The sequence below is a fragment of the Cervus canadensis genome, chromosome 11, assembly GCF_019320065.1.
Source record: "Cervus canadensis isolate Bull #8, Minnesota chromosome 11, ASM1932006v1, whole genome shotgun sequence".
Taxonomy (NCBI): domain Eukaryota; kingdom Metazoa; phylum Chordata; class Mammalia; order Artiodactyla; family Cervidae; genus Cervus; species Cervus canadensis.
Genome location: NC_057396.1, coordinates 39,437,304 through 39,458,204, shown reverse-complemented (window position 1 = coordinate 39,458,204; position 20,901 = coordinate 39,437,304). Strand labels below are relative to the sequence as shown.

Here is a 20,901-nt window from a genome sequence, read left to right as displayed (position 1 = left end):
AATAAAGGAACGCTTGTAAATTGAGTAACCCCGAGCAGGGCAAGTGGCACTTGGCCAGGAGAAATTGGCAGCTTCTTGAAAGTTAAAAGTATGGAAACAGACAAAGAAGAACCATTCATAGGCATTTAAAAATATACACATTTTGGATATGAATGTCTCGTTATCTTAGCCTCTTCTGGGAGTGAATTTCTGAAGATTGAGTTTGCTCTGTATATTTTGTGCAGTCATCAAAAGGTTCTTCTGACTAGTGGCTTTTATGCCAGTAAGACCTAGCATTCTGCCTGTTTTCCTTTCACCCTACTCTTTTTTTCTTAAACACAAAATCATAGTCTGGAACAATTCATGGAGATCATCCACTTAATCTTTATTTGAATAAATTTTTAAAATTAGCAGAGTAAAATTAACTCTTTTGGTGGATGGTTCTGGGTTTTAACATACCTGGTGGAGTCGCTCAGTCGTGTCTGACTCTTTGCGACCCCATGGACTGTAGCCCACCAGACTCCTCTGTCCATGGGATTTTCCAGGCAAGAGTACTGGAGTGGGCTGGATTTGTATAACTACTACCAAAATTGGGTCTCTGTCAGTTACATCATCCCCAAATTTTCCTTCATGCTGCTCCCTCTTCCTTAACTGCTGGCAATCAATGATCTGTTCTTAATTGCTATAGTTTTGTCTTTTCCATAGTGTCACAAAAATGGAGTCATAGAGCATGTAACCTTTTGACATTGGCTTCTTTTATTTAGCATATATGCCTTTGAGATTCACTTATGTTGTTGTATCAATAATTCTTTTTATTGCTAAGCAGTATTCCACTGTATGGATATACCATGGTTAAGCCATTCACTCTTGAAGAATATTTGTGTTATTTCCAGTTTTTGGTAATTATGAACAGAGTTGAATTTTACTCTTCACTGTTTTTGCTTTCAATTTACCCATACCACCATGTTTAAAGTGAGTTTCTTTAGATGGCATGTAGTTGGTTCTTGGTTTTTTAATCCATTTTGATAATCTGTAATTAAATTGGTGTGTACAGACCAATTACATTTAATTATTGATGTGGTTCGATTTAGGGCTAGCATTTTACTATTTGGTTTCTGTTTGTTTCCACTGTTGTTTTCATTTTTTTGTCTTCCAGTTGATGGCATTAATGAAATGTTTCCTATTACTTTTGTTGTATACCATTCAGCATTGTCTTTGTGGTTACTTATGGAAAAGGTGTCCAGAGGATTCTTGACTGCAGGCTTGGTGTGTGTGCATGCTAAGTCACTTCCATCATGTTGACTCTTGACCTCATGGACTGTAGCCCAATAGGCTACAGCCCCTCTCTCCATGGAGTTCTCCAGGCAAGAATACTGGAGTAGGTTGCCATGCCCTCCTCCAGGGAATCTTCCTAATCCAGGAATGGAACCCATTTTTATTACATCCACTGCATTGGCAGGTCAGGTTCTTAACCCCTGGTGCCACATGGGAAGCCTAGCAGGAAGTAAATCCCAGTTCATAGCTTTTACCCACAAGATGTTGATAATGCATATGTGCAGTTGTATTTTGTTGCTTTGTCAGCTTAACTGAGAGATTTGGGGTTTGATTCAGTTCTGTTCATCTTGCCAATGTGTCTGGAATTGGAAATATTAGAAAATTGCTATTTAGTTCTCTCCTTTTTGGAGTTTTGACTCTGTAGGTTGACTCTGGTGGGCTACAGTCCATGGGGTCGCAAAAGAATCAGTTATCCATTGGCTAGGAAGAATTTTTGCCTTAATTTGCTCATTCATTTGTTTTTAAATGACATTTGTGTATACTCTGTGTAAGGTATCATGGTAATTTCATAAAAAAATTAGTATTTTTAAGCTCTTTAAGAGTTATATCTTGGAGGAAATATAGAATTGATTTATTAAATAGAAAGAAATTACACATCCAAAATGAGGTTAAAATTTATTACTTTGAACTGTATGGGCATTCTAAAATACCTTTGACACTTATCTTTTTGAACTACCTTCACAGTTTTTGACGTGAGTGGTGACACTTCATGTGTTATCAGATACTGTGCTTAATTCTAAGGGTAATAATGGATAGCGCAGGTGGAGGAGAAAGAAACATCAGTTTTTTCTTTTAAAGAGTTTTAATTTTGGTAGGCAAACTAAAAACTTAGGCAGCCATTAGGGAAATCTCTCTCTCTGTCTTTCCGGGTATATATGTAGATTATATTACTCAGAGGGTTACCCTATCCTTAAAAAATGTAAGATCTGAAAAAAAAAAAAAGTAAGATCTGGTGACAGAGATAAGAAGTACAGAAATACTATTGAGAGGAAGATGCTGAATGTGATAGAAGATAAGAGGCCATGAGATTTTAGAGGAAGAGACCAGTAGTTTTTACTGGTGAAATTACTTCATGAAAAAAAACTTTGACGTGACTTCTGAAGAAAGCTAGGGTGTGATTAGGTGGAATGGGGGAAAATTAAGCCCATTCTATTAATTCATTCAGCAGATAGCCTGGTGACTCAGTGGTAAAGAATCCGCCTGCCAATGCAGGAGACAGGGTTCAATCCCCTGGAGAAGGAAATGGCACTCCACTCCAGTATTCTTGCCTGGGAAATCCCATGGACAGAGGAGTCTGGTGGGCTACAGTCCATGGGGTCGCAAAAGAATCAGACATGACTTAGCAGCTAAACAACAACATTAATTCATTTATTTATTTATTCTTTCAATGGATATTTATTGACTGCTTTTAGCTCTAGGGGATCCATGTGAACTACTGCAGGCCACAGACATTCATCAGGCATTTATGTATAGAGACTTCTGTGTGACTTATTTTGATTGGAGTGTAGCATATGAGTGTGTTTGTGTGTAAGTAGAAGAAAGAGTTTTTGAGGTCCTTGATGGCTGGATGTTTAGCTGGAGGTGATGTTCTTGGAGAAGTGCGGGGCTGCTGGTACAGATCTAGTAGTTGAAGCATGGGAAGAGGAGAGAAATTCAACCATGGCCTTGGAGAACGGCTAGAGTAGATGGAAGAAAAAAAGCCAGGGGACCAGAAGTGAAATGTAAGGACCACTTTGGGACAACATTGGTGCTGAGGGAGAAGGGATTTTTCAAAGAAGACGTAGTCTGTTATCTTTGAGAATTTATTATTATGTATATATATTTGGAGATTGTAAAATAATGACTGATTTTTCCCAGCTGTAGGTCATAAACTACATATTTCTTCTTTTCTGAAGGGAAGCTGTGAAGTTTTCTTTCTTTTTTAAATAATTTTATTTATTTATTTTTGACTGTTCTGGGTCTTCGTTCCTATGTGGGCTTTTCTCTAGTTGCGGCGAGTGGGTGTGCAGGCTTCTCATTGCAGTGGTTTCCCTTGTTGTGGAGCACAGGCCCTAGGGTGTGTGGACTTCAGTAGTAGTGGCTCTCGGGCTTTAGGGCCCAGGCTCAGTAATTGTGGCGCTTGGGCTTAGTTGCTGTGCGGCATCTGGGATCTTCCTGAATCAGGGATCGAACCCGTGTTTCCTGCATTGGCAGGTGGATTTACCACTGAGCCACCAGGGAAGCCGGAAGTTGTGAAAAGTTTGGAATACTGGCATTATCTTGGGAATAAAGTTATCTTTTACTTTTAAGGAGATTACTTTGTAGTATAGTTCTCATTTAGAAAAATGTGTTTGGGTCTCTGCTATAATTAATAAGTATTTTACTTGAGGGACCCCAGTTTAGTACAAAAAGCTTATTTTTTTTTAAATTTTTTTATTGAAGGGTAATTGCTTTACAGAATTTTGTTGTTTTCTGTCAAACCTCAACATGAATCATCCATAGGTATACATATATCCCCTCCCCTTTGAACCTCCCTTCCATCTCCCCCCCATCCCACCCCTCTAGATTGATACAGAACCCCTGTTTGAGTTTCCTGAGACATACAGCAAATTCCTGTTGGCTATCTATTTTCCATATGGTAATGTAAGTTTTCATGTTACTCTTTCCATACATCTCACCCTCTCCTCCCCTCTCCCCATGTCCATAAGTCTATACTCTAGGTCTGTTTCTCCATTGCTGCCCTGTAAATAAATTCTTCAGTACCATTTTTCTAGACGCTGTATATATGCATTAGAATATGATATTTATCTTTCTCTTTCTGACTTACTTCACTCTGTATGATAGGTTCTAGATTCATCACCCTCATCAGAATTGACTCAGATGTGTTCCTTTTTATGGCTGAGTAATATTCCAATGTGTATATGTACCACAACTTCTTTATCCATTCATCTGTTGATGGACAGGTTGCTGCCATCATCTAGCTATTGTAAATAGTGCTGCAATGAACAATGGGATACATGTTGTCTTTTTCCATTTTGGTTTCCTCAGGGTATATGAGGAGCGTATAGGAGTGGGTATATAGGAGTGGGATTGCTGGATCATATGGTGGTTTTATTCCTGTTTTTAAAGAAATCTCCATACCATCTTCCATAGTGGCTGTATCAATTTACATTCCCACAAACAGTGCAAGAGCATTCCCTTTTCTGCACACCCTCTACAGCATTTATTGTTTGTAGACTTTTTGATGATGGCCATTCTGACTGGTGTGAGGTGATATCTCATTGTAGTTTTGATTTGCATTTCTCTGATAATGAGCAATGCTGAGCATCTTTTCATGTGTTTGTTAGCCATCTTTATGTCTTTTTTGGAGAAATGTCTGTTTAAGTCTTTTCCCCTCTTTTTGAGTGGGTTGTTTGTTTTTCTGGCATTCAGTTGGATGAGCTGCTTGTATATTTTGGAAATTAATCCTTTGTCAGTTGTTTCATTTATTATTATTTTCTCAAAAACTAATTTTTAAAAAAAATTGTTTTAAAAAATTTACTTGATTGAAGTATAGTTGATTTAGAATGTTTTAATTTCTGCTGTACACCAAAGTAATTCAGTTATACATATAGATACACACACACACACACACACACACACACACACACCCCTTCTTTTTCATATTCTTTTCTATTATGGTTTATCACAGGATATTGAATATAGTTCTCTGGACAGTAGGGCCTTAACTGTTTATCTGTCCTATATATAATACTTTGTGTCTGCTAATCACAAACTCCCAATCTGTCGCTCTCCCACATCCTCTCCCCCTTGACAGCCTCAAGTCAAAAAGCTTATTTTTGACACCTAAATTTTACTGTTAAATAATAGTCTGTTTTTGAGTAAAACAAAAATTACTATCTGTAGAAATTTTGAAACTTAAGAAAGATATTTGTTGAGGCAACCATAGTTTCATTAAACTTATCAATAAGATAAAAATATAGAAAGAATTTAGAAACTACTTGTGACTTACATAAGCTACTATAGAAGCAGATGTTGAGTAGTCCTCTAGTCACAGTAATGTTTCTTGTTAAACCCACCCCCAGTCCCCCACCCCACCCCCTCCATGCCTCCACGCCCTCCCACAAATAGGGAACCAACTCTGCCTCATTCCTTACCTTGAGTCTTTTTCCGTCTTCCTCCCACATTTCCTGTTATCCCCTCTAGCTTCTTGCTGGCAATCTCTGCACCCTCTCCAGGTGACTCTGGCTCCAGTTGTGGCATTTCTGGCTCCCTACCTGAGTTGTAGCTGTATAGATCTTCACCTCCATAGTCAGCCTATGTACCCCTGTAGAAGTCATCAGTTATATTAGCTTAATTTGTAATTGCAGTGTTCCAAGGCAACTCATTTTTTAAAATTGTCATTGGTTTGCACTCTTTTTCAGTCTGGAATACAGAGGGATACCAAACTAAGTTACCGTTGTAAGTTAAGCTTGTTCTCATTGTGTAGAGATCTACTTTTCGGCTGTGAAAGTAGATAGCAGTAGACTAATGGTGGGAAAGAAATCTCAGAAACACATTCTTTACTTGCTTTTATACTTGTATTCATGAACAGTCCTTCCTTAGAACAAATTGTAGTTTATTGTATGCAATTTTAGTATAGTCTGTGATAACTGATGAGAGGTTAAAAACTGAGAGAGATTTTGATGGAAATTTTTCTGTATAGGAAGATCTATACATACAGGTGGCTGAGTAAACATTATTGAGCTTAACGTTTCAGAAATTTTTTTCACCAGTTTTTCCCTCGGTTTCGATTGTGCTCTTCTTTTGTCTGTTGTTGTTTTTTAAGGAGGGACATTTGTGTGTAGATTCCGTATTTTAGGAAACTTTATTAATGTGGCATCTGAAGCAGACATTGTTACTTTTAGGTTATGTACATTTCTAAAAATCATGAGGGAAAAAGATATTGGGCATATTATTCGAAGGAGAGGCAGCAATTATTTTCTTCTCCACTGGTGTTTAATTGAATTTATGTATTTATTTATGGCTGTGCTGGGTCTTTGATGCTGAGCGTGGGTTTTCTCTGGTTGCAGCGAGCAGGGGCTACCCTCCTGTTGCGGTGCACTGGCTTCTCACTGCGGTAGCTTTTCTTCTTGCAGAACATGGGTTCTGGGGGTGCCCAGGCTTTAGTAGTTGCAGCTGTTGGGCTGTAGAGTACAGACTCAGTAGTTTTGGTGAACAGGTTTAGTTGCTCTGCAGCGTGTGGGATCTTCCCAGATCAGGGATGGAACCAGTATCCCCTGCATTGCAGGGCCGACTCTTAACAACTGGACCACCAGCGAAGCACTCCACTGATATTTAAAAAATATCTTCAGATGATTTAGAATTTCGATGGTCTTGCAGAAAGATACCAAATCTCCAGTGTTACTTAGTGGAGATTCTTGGAATTCTAATATATGCAATTCTAAGAAGATGAAAAGATGAAGCTTATCATTTAAAAAATGTAAACCAAAAAAACCCTTTTTGAGTAGCTCCTATGGTATAAAATTCATAATTTTCAAAAGAGCATTTAGGACAGTGAAAAGTATCATCTATACCCTGGCCCACACTCATTATCTACCCTCAAGGTAACCATTGTTACTGATCTTTTTTAATATTCCTTCTAGAAATCTAAATGTACCTTAAAATTGAACTCTCCTACGCTGGTGGTGGGAATGTAAATTGGTGCAGCCACTATGCGGAATAGTATAGAGGTTCCTTAAAAAACTAAAAATAGAATTGCCATATCCAACAATCTCACACCTGGGCATTTATCTGGAGAAAGCTGTAATTAAAAGAGATACATGCATCTCAGTGTTCACTGAAGCACTATTTACAATGAATGGATAAAGAAGATATATATATGTATGTATCACAATGGAATATTACCTAGACATAAAGAAGAATGAAATAATATCCACAGGAAATAAATTTCTACATTGCAAACAAATTTATGGTTGCCAAAGGGGAAGGGGGGAGGAAAGGATAAATTAGGAGTTTGGAATTAACATCTATATACTACTATATTGAAGACAGATAACTAACAAGGACCTTCTGTATAACACAGGGAACTATACTCAATATTTTGTAGTAATCTATAAGGGAAAAAAATCTGAAAAAGAATATATGTACACCCCCCTCCACATACATATGTACCTGGATTACTTTGCTGAACACCTGAAACTAGAAGAACATTATAAATCAACTATACTTCAGTAAAAAAGTTCCTTAAAGTTATTACTTTTACTGTTATTAGTAAATGTTGTTTTCTTAATTATAGTAAAATTTACTGATATTTTTGCAACGTCTATTATGATTTTACTTTATAATTATGGTTGCAGTGTGAATTACCTGTCAGTGCTGGAAATATCTTGAAATAAGCTTATTGTCTCTGCACTTTTATCCTGTTGTTTTTAGAAACACAGGATTTTGTTTTGTTTTAAATTGTGCCCTTTTGGGGCAAAAGAGCTCACAACTAGTGAGAATCTAAATGAAAACAATTTGAGGAGCAACATGAATACTTTGAATCTTTATTCATTTCTCAATGATAGATTTTCGACTAAATGTTTTTAAATTTTGGCCGTGCAGTTGTTTGCATTTCTTGTGAATAATGTCATGTGTTTTGTTCCCATGTAGGCACTTAGCCTCAAAATTTTTTAATCTTGCTAGTTTCAGAAGTAATTGAGCCAGGCCAGCAATCTGTTGAAAATATAAAGGAAGCAAGTTGCAGTAAAGAGCTTTCATTGTGTGAAACACAATGTAAAAGATTTGGTTAATTCTTGTGAATTTGGCATGTGTAAGTATTCCCTCTCTAATCTTTAGTGTTATGTTTCTGTTAACCCCTGTGGTTAAAGCTGTTTCTGTTCTAAAAATCTAATTAAAAAAAAAAAAAAATCCCCATTTAGAGGACCAGGGCATGACTCATGAGTGAGCCTGTGAAAGTCTTTGTAAATATTTTTTTTGTATCTCACCAAAATGAAACAATAAAGACAGCTTTCCAAATAAAGAGCTTGTAAGAGACATGTCAAAATCTTAAAATGGTAATAATGGATTCTAGATTATTGCTAGAAACTTTTCAGTAAGATTGGAAGTTTTTGTTTTATTGAAATACATGTAAACTTTTGCTTTATCGAGGATAGTATGCAATCTGTTAGGTATTTTTTTATGTGTGACCTTCCATCTTAATAGCCAGCGCATTTCTAATCTTATGACTCAGTGACTCTTAACCTTCTTGGTCCCCATTTTGTAGTTCCTTTGGGGTCTTTCTGCAGTCCCACAGGTACGTAGTAACTGGAAGTTAGAGACGGAAGAGGCTTTGAATGACCTTTTCGCACTTACACAGTTTGCCCTCTCCTTTTCCCCCAACAGGAGGGCTGCTGTAGTCCCCTCCATGACTGTTAGTGCGTTGGAATCCAGATACTCCCAGCTTTCCTCCTCAGTTCCTCTTACGTGTGTCCCAGTTCCCGTCCTGAGCCTTTGGCTCAGTTTCCTTTATGTTCCCCAAGGCTTCATTTCATAAATCTGTTTTTCTGCTCTGCTCTCTGCTTTATTTACTTCTTCTCATTCTACCTTCAGATTCCTTCTTTTTTTTTGAAACCCCAATCTGTGTCTACTTGAAACTGCCCTTTGCTGTTTTTAGTTGCTAAGTTGTATCTGGCTCTTTGCAACCCCATGGACTGCTGTTTGCAGAGATTAGGGTTTTAATTGTGGAAAAGTATTTGGGAGTAAATCTGCATATAGTCAGATTTTATGTAAGGAGATCTTACATTTAGGAAGAGATTTCTGCGCTATTGGAAAAACTAATTTTTTCATCTCAAGGTTCTTCTCTGTCTTCTCTACCTTTTGCTTCTTTAGGAATTACTAGCTTTACAACTACCAGGAGAGTGTTATTACGTGGGCCTGGTGTACCAACCAGAAGTGCAATGGTTAGGATGAAAGCTGTTCTGCCAGGTGGACAACGTTGAGGGTATTATATTTCACTGGATAGGCAGCTCTGGGAGGATGGAGCACTGTCTGCCTTACCAGGCTGCACATCTCCATCAGTTCTTTTAGTTCATAAGATATTTGATGTCTCGGCCAGGTGCTGTTTCCTTGGAGTGAGAGCAGGAGCTGGTGGGCAGCTGACTTAACTCTCGTGACTCCCTTCAGTGATGATTTGAGAAGACACTGTTAGATAATGGGACACCGGCTTCCCAAGTGGCACAGTGCTAAAGAATCCGCCTGCCAGTGCAGAAGATACAGGAGACTCGGGTTCGCTCTTTGGGTCGGGAATATCCCCTGGAGTACGAAATGGCAATCCACTTCAGTATTCCTGCCAGGAAAATTGCGTGGACAGAGGAGCCTGGTGGGCTACAGCCCATGGCATTGCAAAGAGTCGGACATGACTGAGCACTCATGAATGTGTGCAGTGGACCACCGGGGTGTTAGTAGGTCAGACTAGTTGGAATTCTGAAGTTCTTCACTGGGATGATTTTGGGGAATTTGCTTTGCTCATTGTATTTTAAGTGTATGCGTGCTCAGTTCTGTCCAACTCTTTGCGACCCCGTATACTGTAGCCTGCGAGGCTCCTCTGTCCATGCAATTTTCCTGGCAGGAATACTGGAGTGGGTTGCCATTTCCTACTCCAAGGGATCGTCCTGACCCAGAGATCGAACCTGAGTCTCCTGCATTGGCAGATGGATTCTTTACCACTGTGCCACCTGGGATCTGTTAAATGGGAATAAGAAGACATTTAAACAACATACTTGCTTGAATAGATGAAGCTCACAGCCTTTATGTGTGACAACAGAACATTTACTAGCCAACTATTTCTTACCACACACTGATGTTGAAGAAAACTAGTCTACCAAGCAGCATATAAATTTGAAGGTTTTAATCTATACCTTTGCTTGGACTCTGGGGAAGTGAAAATTATACAACATTGCCCCTTACATTGAAAAGCGTGTGGCTTAGTAAAGGAGACCATACATGAGATGACTACAACAAGTTAATATATAAGCCAGTTCTACAAGTGTGGGAAATGAGAACTATGGAATATGATGTCCAGTACATTAGCCATTTACCACATTTGGCTATTGAGCATTGAAAAAGCAGCTAGTCCCACTTGAGAAGTGCTGGAAATATAAAATATACACTGGATTTCAGAGACTTAGTACAGTAATGTAAGATATCTCTTTAAAAGACTTAAAAACATTGATTACATGTTGTAGTTACAATATTTTGGATATATTAGTAAATTTAATTTTACCTTTTTTTTTTTACCTTTTGCATTTTTTTACATTTTAAAAATGTAGCTATTAAAACTTTTAAATTCCATTTGTAGTTTGCATTCTGTTTCAGATGGAGCTGCTGTAGAAGTTTAAAAGAAATAGAGAAAAAGATGTACACAGTTGTAGACAGAAAACATTTCATGGAAGAGAGAGGCTGTCAGCTGCTTCTGGAGGGAGTGGGGCAGATCTTGTCCAGTACAGTCAGAGGAAGATGGCGGTTATGGTGGTGGCACGGTGCATGAGAGCAAGAGCTGAAACTTGCAGTCTTGTGAGCGATAAGGAAATACTTTGAGTGTTTGTTTTGAGGCATGGTGGAAAATCAGGATCTAAAGGGAGGTAGGATTACATTTTAGATGATTTTGTTCTTGTACAGAATAAGTGATTAATGTGTGTTTGTTGACTGTGTTAGAATGAGTAGTTTTGAACTGATCCTGTAAAGAGGGGAAGTTATTAACATGTGGAGGGTAGCTATACAACAGAGAGAGTTCTGAGATTCTTCTAAAGATGTGGGTGTGATGATATGAGGTGAGAGGCTGGACATGCGGAGACCAAGTGAGGGACTGCTGTAAAGATTGATGTGTGCTAGACTGGGGTGGTGGCTGTGGGAATCAAAACCGACACGCTCCCTGCTCTCATGGAGACTTCAAGCTCCATACGTTCAAGTGAACGTATCAGCAAACTGACAGTGCGAATATAATGAGATAAAGAAGGCACACAGTGCTGGGAAACAGAGAGGAAGGGAGCTACTTAGCTGTGGTGAGGATCGGAGGCACTGGGTCAGAGAGTGCTTCTAAAGCGATAGTCAGTTGTCTTTGACCTTAAGGAATGTGTGAAGCTCCTCAGTAAGCACACTCGTGGTGAAAGATTTGGAAAGTAAATCCCTTGGAGACAGAGGAAAAAGTGTCAGGAGAGAGACAGCACTGTTTAGGGAGTCAGGAGACTGGTCTCTGCGTTTCAATTGTGTGTGACCCTGGGAGGTTTCTTCTTCCCGGGCTTCATCTTGCCCATTTGTGAAATGTGGAATAGCAGACAAGACCTTCAAGTCTTAGCCTTCTAATTGAACTTCGTCATCTTGATGCGTTTACCACATCATATCCTGATGAGTGGTGTCTGTTAGGGCCTCAGAAGGGAGAATGGGACCTGCTGCTGAGAGCAGGAAGTCTTTGTTCCCCCAGCCTCACCTTCTCTGGTTAGTCTTTCACCAACAGAGAGGCACGATCTGTTGGTGAGGAGAGGAATTGACCCTGGGGAGGGGATTGAATTGGATCCAGAAATAGGACAAACTATATACAAAAGTGCAAGAGGAGAGTCCATAATTTTGTTGTTAAGGGAATGGTGGTACCACAGTCAGAATCAGGGTGGGAAACCTTTTCTGGGGAGAAAGATAATGAACTCTCCTTTGGATTTTTTGGATTGAGACAAATTTAGCCTGGAAATTTTTAATATTAGTAATATAAACCAGAGCTCAGTTGAGAGGTCAAGACTAGAAAGGGATCTGGGAGTCATTAAGGTGACTTGTTGTTGTCAGAATTAAAGCACTTTTTAAGAACTAGGGGCTCAAAATTGGGCTTTGGAAAATGTCCAGAATGGGAGAATATAGGGTGAGGGAAGTGAACCCATAAAGGTAGAGCTAGTATGTCATGGGACCAAGAAAGTCTTAAGTGGAGAGGATGATCCAGTCTGCCAGAAACTTGGGAGAGTGAATTGTTTAGAAGATATCTGTCCCAGGTTGGGTTCTCCAGGAAGCAGATGTTGAGACAGAGCTGGAAGTGCGGAAGGGTTATTGGGGAGAAACATGTGTGGGGGAGAAAAAGAGAGAGGAAGCAGGATTGGGAAAAGGAGCTGTCAGTCTAGGACGTGGACTTGACAAAACCAGGAGCTCTGGAGCAACGATGGCCCCTTGGAGGACGCCCACACTGGGGAGAAATGATGTCCCTCCCTTGCTCAGTCTTTGGCTGAGGTGGACCCTGGAGGTACTAGTAGCTGGTGGGTCAGCTAAGCTCAGCTATTGCTTGTAGCCAGGCCTCAGTTCCTTTCTTGAGTGCTGCAGCTTGTGTCTGCCACAGAGTCTTTTTGAGAAAGCAATTTCATGACCCTGATAGGGATAGAGGGAAGCCATATTATAGTGACTAGAGGGAACAAGGAGCCAGAGTGGTCAGAGGATGGGGCAGCAGAGGTGAACCCTCAGATTATGATCTTTGTCATCACCTTGGGTGTACACTATGGCTTCAGATCCTTTGGAGAAGAGTATACTAAATTAAACTACCTGGTTCCTCTCTCTTCTACTGTACAGTTCTCTCTCATACACTTGTTAATTTCTCTTGAGTCCTTTCCTCAAAAATCTTTCCTGGAATTTTGAGAAACTGGATTGCTTTACTAGGTCTCAGGTCAGATGAGTAATGTCTGCTAATTCTGGGAGTGTTAGTGACTAATAGAGGTATTGTATAGAGTTTTTTTTAAACTTCAAAAATTATCTGAATTAGAGATTCCAATTAGACAAAAATTCTTTCTGGAAAGAATATGCTGGTAGTTTAGTGAGATACATTAAAGAAACCCACATCTAGATTAAGGTGATAGAGAAGCAAACTAAATGAAACCAAACCAAAAATACAAATAAAGAAAATTCTTAAATGGGACTCATTTAGCAAACATTTGTAAGCATCAGACACTGTCTTCTCGGCATTTCATTAGGTTTTAGCATTGCAGGATAGATACACTATAGACCCTCTCTTTAAGAAGCTTACAGAGTAGTGGGAGAAATAGATAGAGGCTTACTTCTTATACATGAATTATCTTCTTACAGACATTTGTTTATGCTGTGATCCAGTGGGAGGCTGGAATCTAAGGAGGCTGCTCAAATAGGGAGACTGTTGCCCACAGTGGCTTCTTCAAGAGGCATGGCAAAGCATAGTTCTTTATGGATGACTAAAGTGAGTTAATTTCATCAACTTTATAGTCATACAGTGATCTCTTCATATAATTTTATTGGTGCTTTCTAGCTGGAATTTTAAAAAATTCATTTAACAATTTTACATAAATATGTTTAAATTTTACATAAATATAAAAGCTTCACCTTTTCTCATTTTAAAGATAGTACATAGAATATTCAAACAATACCTTAAAGTATAGAGACAAAGATAAAAGCACCCAGAATTCTACCACTAAAGGCAGAAGCAGTTAACTTTGCAGTGGTTATCCTTTTAACATTTCTTTGGCCCTCCCTAGCCTCCCTCCATGTCCCTTACTGCCTACAAGCATATACATGCATGCACACCTGTGCATATACATATATATTCTTTTATGTAAATAGGATCCTATTTCATATGCTTTTGTAACCTGTTTTCTTAATCAGTGTGTTAGGGTCATGTTTCCATGTCAATGCACATAGACACAGACACCATCATTCTTTATAATGGCTATGAGCTATTTTACTGTGTTGATGAGTCATGCTTTATTTAACTGCTTTACTGCTCACAGATACTTGAGATGTTTTGGTGGTTTCAGTCAGGGATGCTGTGAAACTTCCTACAATGCATAGGACACTTCTCCCTGCTCCCCAACAAAGAGTTATCTGGTCTAAACGGTCAGTACTGGTGGAGAAAACTTGCTCTATACCTTCTCTGGTATTGGATGTTGGCAATTTTTACTCTCCTATGTCTGCTTAAATGCCAGGAGTTGCATTTCAGGTGAAAAAGTAGTTGCTTTTTTATTTATTTTATTTTATTTTTTTTTAGTAGTTGCTTTTTTAATGTGCATTATGTTGATTACTAGTGCAGTAAAGCATCTTTTCCTATATTTATTAGTCATTAGCTGCTTTTGTGAATTTTCTATTCATGTCTGTTGTCTGTTTTTTTTTTTTTTTATTTTTTATTTATTTATTTTTTTTTTTTTTTTTTATTTTTTGTTTTTTTTTTTGTTGTTGTCTGTTTTTAAAATTAGGTGTTCATTTCATACTTAATAATTTCTAGGAGTAATTTGAGTATTGGAGCTATTAGCCTTTTTTGTTCATGGTGTCTCTTTTTAAAGGGAAATTTAAGAACTTTTATGTGGTCAGATTTACCAGTATTTTCTTTCTGATTTCTGAAGAGGGCCAAGTTAGTGAACTACCCAAAATAACTTTTTAAAGATAGTCTATTTAAAATGTAGCCCAATGGCATATTCTGTAGTTTGTTGTTGTTTAGTTGCTGAGTCATGTCTGACTCTTTGCAACCCCGTGCACTGTAGCCTACCAGGCTTCTCTGTCCGTGGGATTTCCCAGGCAGAAGTACTGGAGTAGGTTGCCATTTCCTTCTTCAGGGGCTCTTCCTGACCCAGGGATTGAACCTGTGTCTCCTGCATTGGCAGGGGGATTCTTCGCCACTGAGCCCCCTGGGAAATCCATGCTATATGTAGTTTAATGGCCTGTGTTCTGTGGACAGCATTGCAACAGGTGATTTTGAGTTAGCTCTCCTGCCTTAATGTCTCTGTGAGTGTTATATTCTTACTGAGTCCTCCCTTAACCCTCTGCTAGTCACTATAAGGATATGGAAGAACAGTTTTAGGCAGGGTTTCCTCCCTCTCTGAGCCACAGTTAGGTATTTGAGATATTGCTAGTGTATGAAGCAGAATTCACATATGTGCTAAAGAGGAGTTCAGTGGACAGAGGGGGCAGTGAAGGGTTCCTGGAGTTCATGAAGAGTGACCGAGTCTTGAATGATGTGACTAGGTAACAGAGAACGTTTCTAGCACAGGACTTGATTGTGGGACAGGCAGTTAGGAGAGAGGGGTTCTTGCTTCCGAGTTGTTACTCATCAGTTCAGTTCAGTTCAGTCGCTCAGTTGTGTCCGACTCTTTGCGACCTCATGGACAGCAGCATGCCAGGCCTCCCTGTCCATCACCAACTCCCGGAGTTTACTCAGACTCATGCCCATATGTCGGTGATGCCATCCAACCTCTGTCATCCCGTTCTCCTCCTGCCTTCAATCTTTCCCAGCATCAGGGTCTTTTCAAATGAGTCAGCTCTTCACATCAGATGGCCAAAATATTGGAGTTTCAGCTTCAGCATCAGTCCTTCCAATGAATATTCAGGACTGATTTCATTTAGGATGGACTCGTTGGATCTCCTTGCAGCCCAAGGGACTTTCAAGAGTCTTTTCCAACACCACAGTTCAAAAGCATCAGTTCTTCGGCTCTCAGCTTTCTTTATAGTCCAACTCTAACATCCATACATGGCTACTAGAAAAACCATAGCTTTGACGAGATGGACCTTTGTTGCCAAAGTAGTGTCTCTACTTGTTAATATGCTGTCTAAGTTGGTCATAACTTTTCTTCCAAGGAGCAAGCATCTTTTAATTTCATGGTTGCAGTCACCATCTGCAGTGATTTTGGAGCCCCAAAAAATAAAGTCTGTTACTGTTACCACTGTTTCCCCATCTATTTGCCATGAAGTGATGGGACCAGATGCCACGATCTTAGTTTTCTGAATGCTGAGTTTTGAGCCAACTTTTTCATTCTCCTCTTTCACTTTCATCAAGAGGTTCTGTAGTTCTTCACTTTCTGCCGTAAGGGTGGTGTCATCTGCATATCTGAGATTATTGATATTTCTCCTGGCAGTCTTGATTCCAGCTTGTGCTTCACCCAGCCGAGCATTTCTCATGATGTATTCTGCATATAAGTTAAATAAACAGGGTGACAATATACAGCCTTGACGTACTCCTTTCCCTATTTGGAGCCAGTCTGTTGTTCTGTGTCCAGTTCTAACTCTTGCTTCCTGACCTGCAACAGTGTGTGTGGCTTAGACAAGTCTCAGGTCTCAGTCTTTTTATCAATGAAAGATTGTTATCATTGTTAAACTTATTATGGTTTTACTGTCAAAGGAGAATTTTTAGAAGGAATTTGTTCAGCATTTATTGAAAGCCTTCTGCATTCTGAGTAGCATGCTAGGTACTGTGGGAATGCAAGGGTGCGTAAGACATGGACCTTTCAGAAATTTAGTCTTATGGGAGAGAATAAATCTTGTGCGGGAGTGTAAAATAAATACAGAGTGCTTGGGAAATGCAGAATGGGGAAGGCCATCTTGATTTTGGGTGGTGGAGGCTTTAGAAAGGGATGGCATTTATGACAGGTAGAAATGGAGGTGTATGGGCGGTTGCAGCAGAGGCCTGGAGGGGGACAGGGAGGTGATACAAGGCTTGCTTGAAGTGCTGTACTCAGTCGCTTCAGTTGCGTCCGACTCTTTTGCGACCCTATGGACTATAACCTGCCAGGCTCCTCTGTCCATGGAATTTTCCCAGCAAGAATACTGGAGTGGGTCGCCATGCCCTCCTCCAGGGGATCTTCCTGATGCAGCGGTTGAACCTGAGTGTCTCCTGAGTCTCCAGCCCCGCAGGCGGGTTCTTTACTGCTGAGCCACTGGGGAAGCCCCTAAGGTGTCCTGCGTAAACTTGTTTGACTTTTTTTGTACAGCTGGTGCGGAAGGGTAGGAAGAAATAAGGCTGAAAGGTAAAGGAGACTAGCTTGCCAAGGGACATAAACCTCCTTGGTTTTTACTTCTGTAGGCTTTTTTATGACTTTTAGACAAGGTGGGAACGTGAGGTAGGCAGCCCTTGAAGATGAATGTGGTAGAAGATGGTGATTGATTGCATTCAGGGACTTGAGTCAGAGATGATGTTGAGATTTCTGAGGCTGAGTATAATAAAGATAATTTAAGAGAAAGCAAGCAGGCCTTAAGCAGTGGCAAGCAGGACGAAAAGATATTGTCAGGAAAGGGAAAATGAGTCCTTGTGGTAAGGGGCGGGATTTCTATTAAGACAATGCTCTTAAGGCAGGGCATGGCATGGGTAGGAAATTGGTCATTCTGTTAGGAAGAGTTTTCTGGTAATTCGCCATTAGCTTGAAATTTTATTAATCAGACAGGAATTTTCACGCTTTAAAAAAAGATTACCCATTATGAATTTTAGTTCTGTAATTGTGTCCCTTGAGATAAGCCCGTTGGGATCTCCACCCCTCTTTTTTTCAGTGTTGAATTTTGCCCATTACGCACATCCTGTAAAGGGAAGCAGCGTGTGACTGGGGGTCGGCTGGGGGAGAGGCTCCTTTCAGAGAACTTTGTAATCTCTGCATCTTTGGGAGGGAGGAGGGCAAGCATTAGGCACTGATGTGTGTTAAAACACTGTGTAGTCGTTCATCATCCTTGATTTCTTTCCACGATAGTTGGAGTAAAATACTTAAAAAGGGTAAACGGCAAACCACTGAACAGGAACCAACCACACGAGCAGTTAGTCATTTCTTGTCGGCGGAGGCCCTGCAGAGGCACTGGCAGACAGCTATGAAGGAACTGGAATGATGAGGGTCTGGCATGGATATGGACCTTTTATTGTAGTAACAATAGTTTATTCTTCGAATCAAGGAATGAGAGCAAAGTTGCTTAGCAATTATGTGGGCGTTGAAAGAATGGCCTTTGGAGGAGCAGGCGTTTGAAGTAGGATAAATTCAACTTTCTCAAGAAACTTACAAACACTGATTAGCGTGATTCAGGGGCAGTCCTTTTACAAATCAAGAATATGTAGTCCTATTTCCTCCTGATGGCTTTGGTCCTCATCTGTTTTCCAGCTTTCTCATCGGGAGAGGAGGATGGTAACTCTTGGAACAGTTTTCCCCAACGGCAGGTGCTGGGAGACAAGGGCTCCCAGAGAGAGAGTGGTCCCAGATTTCTAGGCGGATGTGGTTCTTTACCATTGGATCTAACTTTGCTCCACTAAATAGCTATAGCCATCTTGCTGGGTGCTGGAGAACTGACCTGGTGGGCACTGGTCCACCACTTCACCTTAGCAATAACAGACATGCATGGCCACAGCACGCAGGTCACTTTTGTATGGCCAGGGCTCTCTGTTTGTCCAGGAGGAAAGGGAAAGTGGTAGGGCATGGAAAAGGCACCAGAGTATAAGGTTTGGGTTCTAGTCCTAGTTTCGCTGCATCAAAAAGTATGTGATTTGGGAGACAGCTCCTCATCTCTGAATTAGCTTCATCTGTAAAGCAGCAGTACTATCTACTCTCCAGGGGTAAGACTAAAAGCAACTAATGGATAATGTGAGTCTACTCTGAAACAGCATCAACTGCTGTGTAAGTTTATGGAGATTGTACTTCTTGTTACTAGTTTATATTCTGGCCTTTAGGAATCCTCTTCCTCTTTTTTTTTTTTTTAATATCTTTTACTTAAAAACTTTGAGATACTGTTGTTACTTTGTTTGAAGAACACTTTTCTGTTCTAGACCTTACTAACAATGAAAAGAGCTGAATTTCTGATCTAAACTATAGTTCTTTCTGTTGAATTCATGAAATGAGTTTTGGTTGACAGTTAAGGATTGGACTTTTGAAAACATTAGTTTTAGAAACAAGTCACCAACTCTTCATTTTGCAGTGAGGGTACTGAGACTAAGCAAGTAAGCAGCAAAATATTCTAATATTTAAAAAGGGTAAATGGCAAACCACTGACCAGGAACAGACCACATGAGTGTGGTGGGTACTCAAGTCTCCTCCTCCAGGGTCCTTTAATACAATCTGATGCCTCTCTCACAGTTTGCTTAACTAAAATAAGGTGTTTAAGAAAGTTATCCCAGAATTCAGTTATCCCTGTATTTTTTAAAAGTGCTATTTAATTACCCAAGGCTGGAGTCTAGGGTTTAAATCTAAATCTTCAGTGAGATCACTGGATTGAACTAAAGCACCTACACAAAGATTTTGATTTTAGAAAACTGGAAACATAATGTTCCTTATTACTGGAGAGTGTTGGACCAGGGTTGACAAAACCTGACTTAGTCTCAGTTCTCCTAAGTCAGCTTAGTCAAGAAAAACAAATTTAATCTCTTTGAGCCAGTACTCACCATCTATCTATAAGATGGGAAGGATGACAATATAGCATCTAGAGCCTCTACCAGCACTTTAGTTGGAGGATCTGTGAAACCCAAAGGCAGAGAAAGGGATGGGTGTGGGAGGGATTGGTGTCTCCTTTTTGTACCCTGAGAATTTTGCATTAATCAGTTACTTTTCTTGTATTATCTCTCTATCTGGAAAACCTTCCAGTTGCCCTTTTCCTACCCAAAGTGACAGTGAAAGTGGTAGTCACGATCAGTTGTGTCCGATTCTTTGTGATACTGTGAACTGTAGCCTGCCAGGTTCCTCTCTCCATGGGATTCTCCAGGCAAGAATACTGGAGTGGGCTGGCATTTCCTTCTCAAGGGGATCTTCCCCATCTAGGGATCGAACTCTGGTCTCCTGCATTTCAGGCAGATTGTTTATCGTCTGAGCCACCAGGGAAGCCCTTTCCTACCCAAAAGCTCTCCTTATTTTAAGGCTTAGATTACATTTCATTTAATATATGAAGTCATTGTAGCACACACTATTCTTTCTGAGCTCATTTATTGTCCTTATACCTTATTTATCCATTAGTTCCACATTGCTGTCGAATGTCTCCCTTTTATACCTAATTTTTAGGGGGTAAGTTAATGTAGAAGATATAGTGTAGAGTTAGAAGATAAGTAGATTTAGCTGTGTGGTACTTCCCTGGTGGTCCAGTGGCTGACTCCACACTCCCAACGCAGGGGGCCCAGGTTCCATCTCTGGTCAGGGAACTAGATCCTGCATGCTGCAGCTAAAGATCCTACTTGCTGCAATAAAGATTGAAGATCCTGAGTGCTGCAACTAAGACTCAGCATAGCCAAATACATTTTTTAAAAAATTAAAAAAATAAACATTACAAGATTTAGTGTGAGCTTAAGCTGGCCATTAAGAAAAATGTGTGTGTATGTATATGTGCTTAATTTTTAAAATAGCTATTACATTTTTTGAATAGTTAAAATTTTTTTCAGAACTTAATAAAGAGGGAGATACAGTGAGAAACCTTTTGGTCTTGCTCTGCAATCAAACTAGTTCTCCCCCCACTGTTATTAGTTTCTTATATATCCTTGGAAAGTTTTGAAAATTTTTTCTTCCTTTTTCTTTTACATAGAAGCACACTGTATGCAGTCTTAGGTACATTTTTTTTTTCACTTAAGTTACTTGGGAGATCTTTTCATATCACTACACAGTGAGTTCCTCATTGTTCTTAATGTTTTATGGATATACTATAGGTTAACCTGTGGTTGGGAGTTTTTACTTGGGTAAAGTCCCAAATAATTTTAAAATCTGAATGACTATTGGGCCTTATAAGAGGACTGTGTTCTTTATTGTTCTGTATTTCCGCGGTGTGTTGCAGTTTTTAAGCACTTTATATTCTTGAAGTAGATCCTCACAAAACCTCTTTGGAGGCAGATAATTGCCCTATAGGTGTTACAAGGTAAATAAA

General features: G+C 39.7%; 1 protein-coding gene across 1 annotated transcript in view; it reads left to right on the top strand.

The window, feature by feature from the left end:
- Nucleotides 1-20,901, top strand: part of SWAP70 (switching B cell complex subunit SWAP70) — a 73,299-nt gene that overhangs the window by 917 nt on the left and 51,481 nt on the right. The gene's annotated exons all lie outside the window — the stretch shown is intronic.